General features: G+C 34.2%; 1 protein-coding gene across 1 annotated transcript in view; it reads right to left on the bottom strand.

The window, feature by feature from the left end:
- The window catches only part of Asb5 (ankyrin repeat and SOCS box containing 5), a 46,261-nt gene that overhangs the window by 33,247 nt on the left and 538 nt on the right, over nucleotides 1–12,476 (bottom strand). The window lies entirely within an intron of this gene.

Here is a 12,476-nt window from a genome sequence, read left to right as displayed (position 1 = left end):
TTTCACTTTCCTCTAAGTAGATCAATAATCTGAGTAAGCTCCTCTATGTTTTTAAGCTTCTGTTTCCTTCTCTGCAAAAGAAGTTCAATACCATTGACTTAGAGGACAGTTATAAGGATGAATATGGGTAATATATGTGCAAAAACTTCATGAATTACAAAATAAATATAATGTTTTATCAATAGGAAATGTGAGGTGGGGCATGCCAAGTCAAAGCCTAGGTTTGGGTAATATCAAGGGCCTGGATAATCACTCTATTAAGTTCAATTATAAGGAATTTAAACAAGGGATTCACTCTATGCTGAAGAGGATGTTTATTTCTTTCCATGTTTCATTTTCTCCTCTGTCTAAAATATTAACCACATAGTATTTACTAGAAAGACAACACATGGAGTTACCTCAATTTAAGAAAATGTAGTACATTAAATGAATAAATTGTTTATTTTAGATGGGACTCCTTTAAATAAAAAGTTTATATAGTGTAACAAAGATTCAGTAATTTAAGCCATTTTATATACTACATATAAAGGACAGCTGTACACATATTCTGGCATATATATTTGTTTGGAATTTTACCAAATTTTAAACATAAATTTTTACAGCATCTAGCATTTAACTACTATGAAAAACAGCAATTCTGTTAAAATACTACTGTTCTAATATCATCACATGGAACTGGATTTCTATCACCTCAATGAACAAATGGTCAGTACCAATATCTGTATTATCCTTAAGAGTCTACCAAAGGGCTGGGGATGTGGCTCAATGGTAGAATGCTTCCCTGTTATGTGTGAGGTTTCAGGTTCAATCTCCATCACTGCCCAAACAAGCAAAACAAACAAACAAAAAAAAAAACAAGAGTCTAGTTAAAAAAACAAGATAAACTGAGCCACATCCTGAAAATTTTGGAGGTTGTCACAGACTGCTGTTACTCAGATGTGCTACTTTTAAATTTGGGAAGTCACCATAATACATTCCACTTTGAGAAAGTTCCTTGTCGTTCATCATATTCCTGCCAAGCTTTTAGTAGTAAAACTTCAATTTTGACTCTAGGCTGAGATTTGCACTTACCCATATTGTAGGAAAATACTAGCTTCTCAGATTTTTCAACTCTCAACCTTAATTTTCCTATTAGTTCAATTGTCACTTTTCCCCAATTGTAATATTTATAATTTAATGGTCTCAAAGTGAAGATTGAAGACAAAAATTATTTTAAAAATAATCTTCTAGAAAGAGGCATGCCCACTCCCCCAAATACTTTGTAGTGTCATGATAAAGCAGCAATGGCCCAGGGAGTCATAGCTCTAGAAAGGACACTTTCAAACCTGTGCATAAAGCCCTAGGTAATTCAAAATATGGACCAGAGTTGAGATTTATTGATTACATGAGATAATTCTGTATCCATATATAATGTTCATTTTAAAAACATATTTTTATCCTGTCTCAAAAAAAAAAAAAAAGAACTTTTGTGAGTTCATCTTAGTGGACAAATTATATTTTGGCCACTTCCTGGAGAAGTGACCTGGCAGAAAAGAGCAGAGAAAAAAAAAAAAAAGAAAAAGCCAAATAGCTGAACTGGCTGACTCAGCTCTTCACTAATGTTGTCATTATTTTTTGTCTTCTCTTTTCAGCTGCTGGGGATTAAGAGAAAAGAAAATAAAAGACCAAGAGGCTTTTAAGAAGCATGGCTTGGCAGAGGATGTTAATATCCATCCGGTGCTTTGGTATGTTGGAGGTTAAGCAGCTCCAACTCTTTCTATGACGATGACTGTAAGAAAGAAGCCAGAAATTTGCCATTACATGTCATTGTGACAGGCTGCTACAAATTTGTCCAAGAATTTCTACAAAGAAAAGTTCCTTTGATATATAATATGGTAGAAGAAATATCTCCAAGTAATTTTATAACTCCCAACTTCTGAAGTAGGTGTCCCACCATAACATTCTACCTAGGATCTTGGCTATAGGAGTCAATAAGCATGGCTTTGCTCTAATCCTGTAAGGCCTTACTTTGTTTCATAAAGTATACCAAAGAGAGTATCTGAATAACATGAATAACTTAGTCTTTTAAAAAACTTTTTGTTGTTGTTGTTGATGGACCTTTATGTATTTATTTATATGTGGTGCTGAGAATTGAACCCAGTGCCTCACACATGCTAGGCAAGTGCTCTACCACTGAACCACAACCCCAGCCCATGAATAACTTAGTCTTAAAGGCATAAAATGCATGGATTATTTTGGTTGTCTTTTATAAACATTTTAAATAGTTAAAAACCTCTGCTATGGAAAAAGCCAGTAGACAAAGTACATGGATGGTACAGACCTGATGAACTTGGTTTAGCTGCTCACACTTGGTGTCCTCAGAGTGAAAGATCATGGAGTGAGAGAGGTCACTGACCAAGAGCCAAAAAGCTCAGCCCCAACAGGGTCTCATTGGAAATTCTGCTCCTTCCTTAACTTTCCAGAGCTCCAATTCTCTACCTAATGGACAGCCATGATGCTAGAACCCAGCCCATGCTTAGTAGATTCATCCTGGTATTCTTACATGTTTATAGCAACTCCTTGGCAAACACAGTTAATTATCTTTTCTTATTGATGATTTTCTGTGTTACTAAATTGTGGCCAGTTCTATTTTGTTTTTTAAAAAATTTATTACATAAAAAGCTAACACAGAGTGTGAACTAGATGCTAGACACTGTGGGGAGTGGTTGAGGTAATAAATTGTATCTCATGTAAGACTGACATTAATCCTTTAAAGTACCAATATCTCCATTTTGCTGCTGCTGAAATTGAGGCCTACAGAGGTCATGCAACTTTCCTAGGATCACACAGCTAAAATGTGCCAAGCGTGTTTGAATAATGTGTGTCCCAGTAAGTCATTAGGTTACATGCAATGTGATCTTAACCTCCATTTTCTCCTAGATAAGGGTTTTTTGTTTTTTCATTCTACAAATATTTTCTGACTTTCTTCAATATCCAAAGCGTTGTTTTTCCTGTATGCCACAGACAGTTATTTCAAGGACCAATTGACTTTATGTCTAGTAAACTGTCATTTCCTGCTCCAGAATGACAGCATCTTTGAAAGATCTGCTTTAGCTGTCATACCGTTACAATTCAGTCTCCATTCAAGTATTTAGCATAAATTGCATTTGCCCCATGAACTTTAGGTTAATTCCAAACTACTTCTTCCCCTTTTTACTTAACTACTTTGCCTTTCAAATTAATCAAATAATAAAAATATTCATTATAGTGCTGTAAAACCAGATCTGTGATTATAAGTGCATACTTCTTAAAATGAAGCTTTAAATGATCATAAAAATCTCTATCATTAAATCCAATTAACTTTCATAAGCAAAAATTTAAAAAAAAAATAAATAATATCACTATTGCCTGTGAATCCGAAATATTGTGCTTATTTAAACAGATTTCTCTTTCTTACATATTCTTGAAGTATCTTCCCAATTACATAATGCAAGTATTATTTAGGACTTAACATTCATTATTCTTGTGTTTTCTCCACACAAACCAGCCTTGCTTTGTTGACTTCTCTGAATAGAACTTTGCTCCTACCCTATTTTTACTAGATGAGCAATTTCATCATAACTATGTGCGGGGTGGGCAGGGGTTGAGAGAGAAAATGAGATGTTCAAATTTTCATTTGTCTTTTATTTATTTATTTTTTTCTTTTGTACTAGGGATTGAATCCTCGGGCACCAAACCACTGAGCCACATTCCCAGCCCCACTTTCTTTTATTTATTTTGAGACAGGGTCTTGCTAAATTGCTTAGGGCCTCTCTATTTGCTGAGGCTAGCCTCAAACTTATGATCCTATTGCCTGAGCATCCTGAGTTGCTGGGACTTTGGCCGACTCAGCCCCTTGTCTTTTAGTTCTTGGAATGTCACTATGAAGAAGTACTTGTTCTTTCTCAGAAAATGGATCTATGATTCTGTGTATCTCAACTCAAAAGGACCAGCATTTTTTCCTTTTCTACATTTGCCCTTCTGGATCATAGTTCAAGCAGGAAAGAAGACATCTAGCTTCCAGATTCAGAAATACATTTGGTGCAACATTTTATTCTAAAAAGTTAATTTTACTTAATGGGTGATAGAAATGATCGTTTCTTAGTGAGTGAGGTAGAATTTGGAAAACATGAGTGTTCACAGATCTTCTGAGTGGTCATCAAAGATGGGTTTGGTTGTCACTGAGGAGCTAAGTCAGTCCTTACTCTTGGTGGTCATTACTTAACTGCTGCTGGAGTGTGTTGAAACCTTTTTGGAGAAAGATGACTTCCTCTCACATTTTGGTAGCCTTACCTGATTCACTCTAATAACAAGGGACTTTGCAGCATTATGATAATGAAGAGTGGATTTTCAATGGATGAGGCTTGACTTTAATTTTATCATTATCAGTTTTCATTTAAAGCTGCACACTTGACAGCTGAGGCAATCCAGTGCTTCTATTTAAGAACACGAGTGGCATTTCGGTATTAAATTTCAGTTTGTTTGTACCGTGCCCATAGTTTAAGACTATAAGCCTTCTGGAAAAAGCCTACGTATTTCTGAAGGTTTCTATTTTACTCAGTAGGTAATGGTGACATGGAAATTTTAGCTGCCTAATGGAGACAGGATGCCCTTGTGCCATATCACATAGTTATGCACATTCCTGACAGGCCCCAAATGTTAACTGTTCTTCTAATCCCTAGGAAAGAATGTCAAAAAGATGTTCAGTATATGACTCATAGAGTGAAGGTCTGGAACGCGATGCACATAACTTAAATAATATTTTAAATAAACTGGGACAGTTTAGTTTTAAACATTATTTTATCTCTTCCTTTGAAGAAAATTTCTCCTAACATCCAACTTATAGAGATTCATGAAAGCAGAGTTGATCTATATAAAGAGGAGAAAGAGGACCATGAGAACTTTTCCCCTCACACCACTAAGACTGTCAATCCCCAAGACTCTTCTAGAATACTCTTACATCTATTTAGAAGACACATTTTCAAAATCCTGTCCCACAGAAACCAATGGGGCTTTGTAGGACTGAAAAAAATTTTGCTAATTATTCTAAAATATCTGCTCTTAATCTAAATTCCACAGAGTGGGCTTGTTTACTCACAGACCACAGGGAAGTTTCTTTTGGAACTAACAATTTGACAATTATGAAACCCTTTAGCATCTCCCTTCCTGACTTGATAGTATTTTGAGTATTTTCATTCTAAAAAGCCAATGATCTTCTTTATAGCATTGCAGGGGGAAGGCTAGCAGAAATGAATCATTGTTCCCTATGCAGCTGGTGAAGAGGAAATGCCAAAAGTTCTATATATAAGGAGTAAGAAAACCCCTCTGTTCCTTCCTCCTCCTTTCCTTTCCCCACCCTTTCTTCCTCCTTCCTTCTTCCCTCACTCCCTTCCTTCCTTCCTTCCTTCCTTTCCTCTTTCTCTACCCTTCCTCTCTCCCTCCCTCCCTTTCTTTTTTTCTTTCTTTCTTCTTTCAACTATTTGAGGGTAGCTTTGAGGAAGAAGCATTCTAAATACTCCACCTATTTTTTATACCTTTATTTATTTTATTTGTATGTGGTGCTAAGGATCAAACCCAGGGCCTTGCACGTGCCAGGCAAGCACTCTACCACTGAGCCACAATTCCAGCCCCTCCACCTATTTTTTAATAACATGGTTTATCTGTTACTGAGAATAATCTTTCTCCAGTTTAGAAAGCGTGCCAAAATTCTTGCAGAGATCCATGAAACTGCCATGGAGCCACCCAGGATGTGCACCACTGAGCCAGTGTCAGTGAGGTATTCCATCTTCTCCGACATGTAGTTGATGAAATGCACATAATGGCGTATTAAATAATTACATCAAGGATTTTATAAAATACTTATAGCAGTAATTATTTCCATCATTGGCTCATGACTCATACACTGAATTCAGTAAAAGCATTAGAGTGTTCTTTACTAGGAACTTTTGGATGCATGATTTGAAAAAATGTGAAAGATGTGTCCATTAATACACAGTTGACCACTCAACTGTGTATCTTCATCTTTAGCAAGCATGCTCCAAAGGGACCAGACTTCTTTAATTCCACATTCTAAACTTTTTCTTTTTTTTTTTTTAGTCTTTGCATTCAATTTTGTTTCATCTCTACTTCTTGCGTAAAAACCTGTGCCCTGACTTTGAATTTCTGCCTTCAGTTCTGCCTTCTCTATGAAGTGCCTTATATCTCAGCTGAACTCAGTTTCTTCTCTTCCTGACTTAGAACAACTGTTGCAAAATTTGACTGACTTCAATTCAACACGTATGCTTTTATTCTTTGCTGTTTGGTTGTTTTACATGTGCAAGGTTTGACTCACCTCATCCAAGTTCTTCTCCTTTCACTCAGAAAGCAAGCCATCAGCAGCAAATATAAATTTTTGTAACTTATTATGTTTCTAGAAATTATATATTGTATACATATATTATATTCACATATATTAATATGTGTACATATAGCACTTACCTGTCAGAAATAAAGCCGCTATAAAAGTAGTATTTGTTTACTCACAGACCATATGGAAGTTTCTTTCAGAACAATTTGACAATTATGGAACCCTTTAGCATCTTCCTTCCTGACATGATATTATTTGAATATTTCCATTCTAAAAAAAAAACCAGTGGTGGCTTTTTGATGGACTGAGTTAAATTCAGAACTATGTCAGTTGCATCAATGAATAAGAGAAATAGCTCTTTTAAAATATCTTACCATTTTCTAAAATAGATAGCAACATGGGAAACCAAAAGTTAACAACTAGTTTTCACTCACTCACCATCCTTATTATATGATTTTTTTTAAAGACTTGACTATGTCCAGTCAAAAATTCTGAAATTTTTACCAAAGTATTTGTAATTTTTCAAAAAGATTTACTGATAAGCAATGAATATACTTGTCATTTTCCCAAAACTAAAAAAATTTTAAACAAGACTCTGAGCTTAGGTAAAGCTTTAGGTAAGAAATATTAGTTTAAAAATAACAAGTGAAAAGTGAGTTAATAAGGATTGAGAGAGGAGAACTGGAAAGTTTTTGAGCATTATGAACAAGAATATGTGCACAATTGAAGGGGAAAATATGTATATTTTTAGCACAGCTTTTTTTTTAACTGACATACCCCAGGAAGAACAATTTTTATTTTCTCTGTACTCTTACAGCACCTTTTTTAACCTTGTAAAGTAGTGTTTATCATGTTTTTCAACTATGTGGTTTTGATTTCTCTCCTTCTAGGTTATACACATTTTAAAGACAAGGATGTGAACTTTGGTAAATTTTATCCTTAATACATAGCACAGTGCCTTTGACCTAGGACATATACAAATAAATGTTGTATATGCTGCAAGTGATAAATGAATAGGTAACTGAACAACTAAAGAAGAGAAGAACAAAAATGTTTCAGAAGAATACTTCTAGAAAAACAGCTTCTTCCTAAGCTATTACCAATTTTTTAATTCAAAAATTCATGCATTTTTTGAAATATAGAGGAAAAAGAAAGGTATGACTAAAATAGGAGAAAGTCATTTCTAAACTCAGAACTTTATTCCCATATTTCATTTTTAATTTGCTGGATTACATGGTCTCTTCTGTAAAAAAAAAAAAAGTGCTCTGGTATTTCCAAAAAAATAATAGAGTCTGGACAAAATTAAAACTTTTTTAAAAATTAGGAGCATTTTTGAATGTAATGTGATGCATTTTGTCAGACAAAAATAGTTCTATTGGTTTCAGTTATTCTTATGTAGAGTTGTTTCACCTAAGTACCGAAAATGGGTCCAAAATATGTTGAGGCTATTTTTGTACATTCATATAATGAAAACCATCAAAGAGGTCATCTTGCAGATTTGACTCCTGAGATTTTGAGAAATGTTCCTACCATAATTAATCTTGTGCACAATCAATATGATAGCACCAAAAATCATATAAAGTAAATTCTTCCTTAGAACGCCTGAAATCACTGGCAATGGCCTTCGAGTCAAATTCCTAAAGTTGATTTTAATCCTAGGATGGACTTTAGTGATGGAGGGGGAAAAAAAGATATTTTGTCACATAAAATTATAGAAACTTTTCCTACCCAGGTCACACTACTCCCCCAAACTAAAAGTTTTTTTAACTTGAGGTGGCATGTTTACACTGTATCCTACTTCCAGGTGTCAATTGCAGTTGGAACAAAAAATAATTATGCGCTTAATGTCAACCTTAAAACCTAACTTACAAAAATAACAAGCAAAAGTGTTCTATTGGAATATTCTACATATATTCTATGTTCCACATAGAATAGTCTCAACCATAAAAGGAGTGCCTGGTGAGGCTGGTGAGGCCGAGTGTCAACAGAATGCTTCTCAAGCGGCCCCATAGATACATATTACCTTGAGGAATTTTCCACAATCCAAAATTTGGCCCAGGGCCTTGCAGACTCTGAAACCTGATCTATCAGCAAAGCTGGTAAAAATCTACCAGAGATAGATAGATTTATAGCTCAAAGAGCACAGGATACTAAAGATTGGTATCAAGATGCTAACATACTAATTTACAATAAGCACTAAAAGTCTCAGAAGGACTAGAACTCTCTGGTGGGTAAGTCAGCACATTCATTTTTAGTGAGGGAAAAAATCATAACCAGAAGGCTACCTGGGAACAGGAAGTGGAGCAAAGAAAATACACTAAATAAATCAACTGCAAGACTAGAATTCAGATTCTAGTTCTACTTTCTGTTTACCTTGATTTGTCACAGTAGAGATAAGTAGGTGACCTTATATACACACCAAGTAGCTGAAGGTCTACCTCCCCCAGGTGGCCTTGCCTGGGAGCTGTACATTGACCTGGGTGACTGATCAATTCCTCTTCTGACTGTCATATTAACATCTCCTTCTGGAGACCCTCAGTTACCTACAGTAATGATTGCTCGCTCTGCTAATGCTCTTTAAAGTCATCATCAGATTCATTCTTTTTTCTTTCCTTTTCTCTCTTTTTTTTTTTTTTTAACGGTTATTCTTGATTTTCTGTTCACACCAATATCACCAAATCAATTTAGCCTCATCTTATGGCAAGGTTCTAACTGACCCACTTACTGCAAATCTGTCCCATTGTCTAATCCCAAAGATGACTACTATATTAATCCACCTTAAATTATGGTTTCCTACATTTTTTTTTCCTATCTTCCCAACTTATTCCTACCAAAAACTCTTAGTGACTTCAACTGCTTTCAAAGTCAAGTCCAAATTGCATAGCTTGCCATTCAAATTCTTTCATATCTGGGTCCAAGTAATTATTTCTTTCTACTGCATGAACTTTCAGCTCTAGCCAAACTCTTTGTTTCACAATACACCACAAGCATCCCCAAATCCATGCTTTCACTCATTTCTGAGGTCAACTCAACATTTGTCTCCTCCGTAAAGATATCCCTGAAAGTCCACATCTGAAATTGATCCTTTCATTCTTTAATTTGTTTGCCATTTAGTAGGTCTAAAAGTGAGTATCATATGTGGATGTCTCATCTCCTCAATAAGGATATAAACTACTTAAGAATAATAACAATACATTTTGCGTTTTTTGTATCCTGTATCTTCAATATCTTGATATCAAAGATGTCCAAGAAACAGATGCTAAAAACTGGCCCCATCTGCTTGAAGGTAAAACTGCCAAATCCTTTCAGAGCCTAAGATGGAATTTGGAAAGTATTGCCCTTAAAAAAAGAACTGCCTCTTAATATCCTTGGGATATTTGTAGTTCATAGCTTTGGAGTAGTTCTATGCCTTGAGAGTGATTTCACCAAATGAACATCTTCCTCAACATCTATATTTGTCCTCTGTACTATTTAATATTACATTGAAAACACCTCTCAATTCTATTGAATCCCACTGTTGTTCTCAAAGTATAGTGCTGGCTTTAAAAATAGACTTGACCTCTGATATACAGAGACATTTAACAGCAAGATACCAGAGATGGTTAAATAGAAAAGCATAACAAAGAATAGGTCCCTTTAATATGACGGTGGGGTTGATAAATCTTCAGAGGTTAAAAAAATAGGTTTGTAAAATTTATTGGAATCACAAAGGGATCAAGAAGGAAATGTTTTAAGCTATTTTAACTACCACATAGCTTTTCGGCATTCTGGTATATAATCATACCCAGGTCTCAGCTGGTTGGAAATTTCTTTTAAAAACTACATTTGTCTGCTACCGTGAACTGTAATTATATTAGTGCTGAGAAAAACCAACAGCCTCTGTTATTTCAAACCAAAGTAGTTCTGCCCAGGGGGAGGACATCTAGAATGTCAACAAGGTCTTTGATTATGAAAGACATGAAAACATGTACATCGTATTTTACTCCATGGAATTTGGCAACTGCTCACAGATATTTTGGGGAGCAATCTGGCTAATCCTTGAGAGTAGGAATGAGAAACCTAATTCAAAGTGAAATGAAGGTGATAATCTTTCCAAGGAAGAAGGAAATTGCTGGATTAAACAAAGATAACTGAACCTGAATAGTCAACCTGAAGATACAAACAAAATAAAATTAGTTTAATTATAGTAAAAAAAAAGGGAGTGGGGTGGAGAGAGAAAGACAAAAATTTATGATAAATGGAGGAAATAATTTCCTGGGCAAGGAAGAATTTTTTCTTAGCAGTAAGAGACTAAGAGTTTTTGTAAGTACTTGATTTAGTCTTCTAATACTAAAATAAATACTAATTGTGCTTGAGCTGAATAAAAATTACATTTTCTATTGTTAAATATATAATGTATGATATTGGAAAGTAGAGTTTCGTTAAAGAGGTCTAACATTAAAAACAACACAAAGCTTTTTATAACTTCATTCCCATTTTAGATTTCCAGGAAAAAATATTTTCTACTAGTGAGTATTGATTTCCTTCCTGACTCTGCGTTGAGACAAAATCCTAGAGGTCTAATATATCCTAAGATGAAATCAAAAGAGTTAATGGGAACACGGGAGCTATTTCCTGTATAAGCCCACTAAGATCATTTTAAAGGGAGATGTCTTTCTCTTTGTTGTTATCTCTGTTTCTCTCTCTCTCTCTCTCTCTCTCTCTCTCTCTCTCTCTCCATGCTGGAAATTGAACTCAAGCATTTTGCTTGTACTAGGCACATACTCTACCACTGAACTACAACTCCAAGCAGAACTGTCTTTTTATTTGTAAATATGAACAAAAAGGAGTTTTCAAAACATCCTCCAAAACCCTTGCCAATAACTTTAAAAAAAAATTCTTCTTTTTAGCAAGTATTCCAGTGTTTTATGTAAGTTAATACTCATTGTGCGTATATAAGATTTCACTATGAAGTAATGACCTATAGGCTGCCAACAAGAGTAAATTTTATCACCTCAAAATCTTACCTGTTTTAAGTTTAATTTTCTGTGTTTGCTGTTTTCACACAGAAGTATCCCATTTGTCAATTGAATTTGTTATTTTCAGTTGGATGACATAGTAAACAAGTCTTATTTAAATATTTATGCCTGTTTTGAAGCAGAGTTATTAGGTAAAGGATTGAATTTTTCCTATTTCCTCTGGATTTCATGTTTCCTATTATAATTTCCTATTGGCATTATGATTTTCCTCACTTTGAGTGAGTATATATAAATTCCTCACTTTCCACAAAAGTAATCTTCTTCAGGAAAAAATACTCTATCTACTTCACACATCACAAAATATTTTCCACTCAAGTTTCCATATATTGATAGAGTAAGATAGATTTTAAGATGAATTATGGAACAAATTGACAAGTAGCGTTTAAGAAGTCAAACTTTCTACTCTAAGTGCTCCTTTCTTGAATTCTATATTTTCTAATTATGTGACACTAAATTTTGATAATGAAAATTTAAATTGCTCTAGAGGTATTTGGGCTATAAAATGTTCATGCATGCTTTGATTCATTTCAAATCAGAAATGAGTTGAAAGACTATAAGAAATTAAAATGTCATTTTTAAGCTCACCATCTGAATCACTTTTACTTAATAGAATATTGGTCCAATAGAATATAAATGGTTTTATGGCCTTTAAAGCATATGATTAATATTGCAGTTTTTCATTTCACCACACATTTCAATTTCTTCTAACAAACATGGATGCGCTTAGCTGCACCCATAGAAAATTTGCTAATTCATGTTCCTATCCTTTTATAATCAATTTTTCACAAACTGAGCAAAGCAATAACAATCCCTTTAGGAAAACACATGCCATAAATCTTCCTTTTTTGTGTTTTGCTTTAGAATTGAATTATAAAATTGTGTGAAATAAAATCTTGAAATCTCTTTTGAATAAAAATTCTTTTTACTACTAAATATTTTATTTAAACTATTATAATGCAGGTGCAGGTCAAAGCACACTTGAAATGCAATCAGTTACTTTAAAACCATGACTTGGGAAGAAAAATGTTTAAAGTTTTTAAACACTTATTAATAGAAAGACATATATATATATATGAATAACAGTGTATTTCCAT

This window comes from Marmota marmota, unplaced genomic scaffold, assembly GCF_001458135.2.
Source record: "Marmota marmota marmota unplaced genomic scaffold, marMar, whole genome shotgun sequence".
NCBI classification, from domain to species: Eukaryota; Metazoa; Chordata; class Mammalia; order Rodentia; family Sciuridae; genus Marmota; species Marmota marmota.
This window is presented reverse-complemented; position numbering and strand designations above follow the sequence as displayed.